Source organism: Watersipora subatra, chromosome 6 (assembly GCF_963576615.1).
Source record: "Watersipora subatra chromosome 6, tzWatSuba1.1, whole genome shotgun sequence".
NCBI classification, from domain to species: Eukaryota; Metazoa; Bryozoa; class Gymnolaemata; order Cheilostomatida; family Watersiporidae; genus Watersipora; species Watersipora subatra.
In genome coordinates, this window is record NC_088713.1 from 40,118,805 (window position 1) to 40,122,931 (window position 4,127).

General features: G+C 30.9%; 1 non-coding gene across 1 annotated transcript; it reads left to right on the forward strand.

The window, feature by feature from the left end:
- The first annotated feature begins 331 nt into the window (after positions 1 to 331).
- Positions 332 to 518, forward strand: LOC137399032 (U2 spliceosomal RNA). The gene has a single exon (XR_010979127.1). It is a non-coding gene; the product is annotated as a U2 spliceosomal RNA (small nuclear RNA).
- The last annotated feature ends 3,609 nt before the right edge of the window (positions 519 to 4,127 follow it).

The following is a 4,127-nucleotide window of genomic DNA, read 5'->3' on the forward strand; positions in this document are numbered from 1 at the left end:
AATTAAGGATTCAATACTAATTATTTGTAATTATGAAAAGTTGTAGTTCTTTCCAGCTTTTTCAATTTGTGAAATTTACATAAACAATAATGGTATTGCGAGATATCAACTAAAAAAACCGCTGCTTCCTTGCATAATAATTTTAAAATTGCTGAATAATCTGAAACCTTTTCACTTATTTTTGTAAGTGAAACATGCATTGGTTAGTTTTCGAAGGAATTTAGCTAGATACTGATTTGGGCAATGTGCCAATGCTTTATGCAAACTATCTGCACATACTTAGTGAAGGAAATGCATAAAGTTTGGCAACACACGTCTGCCTAAGCTGTGTCTTGCTTTTTGACATATTTACCAAAATCAAACTGTAGTGTCTGTTCTAACCAGATTAATCCCTTGGTAGCATAATTTCTTATCATGGTAATAATACTATCTTTAAATACTACATAGCGGGAAGCTTACTTCGGTTTTGTCGTGGGTTGTCTTTGTATTGTAATACTTCGAAGCATGGCTCTAAAAACCAGACAAATGTGATCTAGCTCAAATTTTCTTGAGATCTCATGTTTAACTATTAACTTATAATTGTACTCATTACAATGAAACACAACTCTAACATAGCGAGGCTATGTTAGGCCTACTTGCGTTTCTTTAGATGTACTATCTTTTCATCACGATTATTGTCTGATGTCAGTGTCTTTTTTCTGAGTTCAGCATTATGAGCAATGCTATTAACTAACACTCTTTTTAATCTGGCGATCAACTATGGCAGACATGACACCAATTATATACTGTTAATCTTTACTTTGAAGCTATGGATCTAGATTCTTTAAAGTTATTTTCAGTTTTAATTTTCATTCATTTATGGATAAAAAGCAAAACTTGTTGACTTTAGTTGACAATTCACCCATAGCAAAACAGGAAAAGCCATGTACTTTTGAACTGGAATCTTATTACGATTTTAAGTCAAAGCGGTAAAAGGGTATTATAGCGGTCATTGTGCAGTACATGTGTAGCCACTTTGACCGAACTTAGCATCTGATCTGTAGGCTAATAAAACAGAAACATATAGTGTTTACAGTGCTATGTGGTCTACCGGAGTACTTTCAAGTTTATACGTATGACTAAAAATAATATATAACTGCTGCATCAGAATATTTGATGTTTAGTACCAACTAACATGGCTGCCTTCTTTGACTGAGAGTTGCTGCAACCTTCCAAAGCTTTGTGAACTACTAAAACTACCAAATAGTATTTATTTAGAATGGAACTCAGTAGCTAATGAAGCATGCGACTGTTTTATTGTTTTCTTGTATAGTGACAGTCTTTTCTCAAATTACAGTTATTAAAATTATGGCATAAACTATCACTACAAAGTGATGTTTGTATTAATTATTTAAAGTAAGTACTAAAGCTGATGACATAAAAAAGATATACAAAATTGATTTCAATATCTCCTGTAGGTCATCATTGTTGTTCATCGTTTATCCCTGTAAACAACAGACAAGGTTAAACTACTGCATTCCTTCAAAAGAGGCCCAAAACATGGTACTGAATTCAAATGGTATGGTATACAAACAATATTTGTATGCATAAAAACATTTGTGTGTGAAATTCTGGTAATACTTATTTTAAAGCAATTATGTTACAGTTTTTGAAGCTATCCTAAATTTCTGACAATTTTTATAAGTTTGAAAAAAGGCAAGCGATAACTTGTTTTTTCGACACTTGCTCGCTCATGGCAATCTGAATCAATGAGCTAGGGTTTTTTACATTAGCAATGAACTTATATGAAGGAAATTACTAAGAACTTTTTTGCAATCAAAAAGTATGGTTTGGAGTTATTTACTAATTCAACCAATTTATACCTGGAAATATATGTTACAAAAGAAGGTCATGCTTTTACTAAAACCACTGTATTATTAGAATTATTAAACTAATTTTACTAAAAACCAGTTTGTATATAGGCTTACATATTTTCCTGTTTGATGAAACATAGAGTACGAGTGTGATCATTTATCAGTATGATTAGTTTAATGAAAAAGACAAAATGAAGTTGTTCACTACTGCTTTTGCTGCAAGCAGCTTTTTAATAAATTCAACTTTTTAAAGTATCAGTTCATTAGAAAATATTTAGTCTGCTGCTGTAATAAAATATGTTATTGTGGCAGAACATATTTATTGTGTCTGTATCTGATGCTTAATTTGATTATTTGTATAAATTGAGAACGTTTTGAAAGAAATAGAAAACTAATTACCTCCTTCAACTTCCATGACTACTACAACATTGAATTATGCTTTCTAACCACTAGTGTTTTGTTATCATCTATGGTTGTTTTTTTATTCAAATTGATAATTGAATATAAACGTCTTTGTTGATGATTTATATAATAAGTTCTAGTTAAAAGAGTTGTGTTATTGCTTTGGCTACAATACCAAAAAGTTATTGGCGACCTGCAATGTTCATGGCTTGATGGTCTAGGAGTATGATTCACGCTTAGAGTGTGAAAGGTTCCTGGTTCAAATTTTGATCAAGCCCTGTAGCCTTTTGAACAATGTTCCAAAAATGGAGTTTATTGAAGTCCCAATGCAAAATACAAGCTTGATGCATTCTAGGAATGAACCCACATGTCAATTTTCTTGTATCTCAAATCCAATATTTGCTATATAAAATAACTTGCATAAACCTCCTAAAACAGAATATTGTAATAGAAAACCATTATGGAGTGGAAACCATTATGAACTCTTGGAAAACCTATTATGAAGTGTAGAATTCTCCTTTTTAACATTCTCTCTTAATGGTTATCATATTTGGTCATCTTTTGGGAGTTGATTAAATTTTAATAATTAAAGTTACGCTTACTGTTTTAATATGTTTTACAACAAACATGTTTTTTCTCTTAGTACTGTAATGCCATTGATATAGAAATACACATTTTTGTACTTCATGTGTGACGTAACAAGCCTTACCTATTATCTGTATGTATGACAGAACACCTGCAAAGATTGTCTGCAAATATAATTGCACCTATTTTGTTCTATGTTACAATTTTAGGAATGGCATGCTACTTTAATGTAAATAAAAAGGTCGCAAAAGTCTAAATACTTTTGGAACTTTGTTAAAGCAAAATTTATTAGTTTAATTCAGTTTGTTACATTTGTTTAGTTATTTTCATAGGTAAATCATACTTGAAGCTATCCTAAATCATTAGTATTTTTGTAAAAATGGTCGGTTAGCAAATGATCTTCCTTCATCAAAGCGTTCAAAATAGATTTTTCTTCTTTGTTGCAGGCTGGTCTAAATGCTCTATAACTAAATATCTATTTATGGAGGTAAATTGTTTCAAAGTCGGAATATTTTATTAAAACAATCTTAGATTGGAGTAAATGTTTTTATAAGATTAAACTTTAGTTAGCTCAACAGCCCAAAAACTACCAATAGCTTTATAGCACTACTGTAAGTAATACTTACATATAAACTGAACTTATAGTATATTTTACATTACACGTTACACTTCATTTTACACCATAACACCTTCAATCAGGAACCCTTCAGCTACATAATATCTACCTTGATGCACCGTTTTTATTTTTGTTGTGGGTTGCAGGAGGTCCAAGGATCAAACCCAGTGAAGCCGAAATATTTTTATGAACAATATAAAAGTGTGTTTCATTATAAGTTTTGCGTGACCGTGCAAACATTACCAGCCAGTCGAAGGTTGTTTACGATTTCAAGATATCTGATTAATTAATACTGGATGGTCTAAGGAGGGCGTGTTTGCCAACTAATTTTTATCAGTGAACACATAAAAAATTGGAATCCTTTCAGAAGGCCAACAACTGAATTTAATATTTTCAATATGTAACTGATAGTAGAAAAGGCTTAGCACTGTAAATATTATACTAAATAATGTGAAATTGTGGTATATAGATTGAAGAAAAAGAAAAAAAGTGAATCCTTTAGTGAATTATTATTCAAAAAGTTCATTAAATTTTTTAATTGTGCTGCTGAATAGCTTCATATTTATGCACTTTAGAACCTTCAGTACACTCAGTAAAAAGAGGATTAAATTAAAGTTGGTCAAAACTACAATAGCATTAAATTGAAGTTGCTAATCGCTTGTACCAACCAA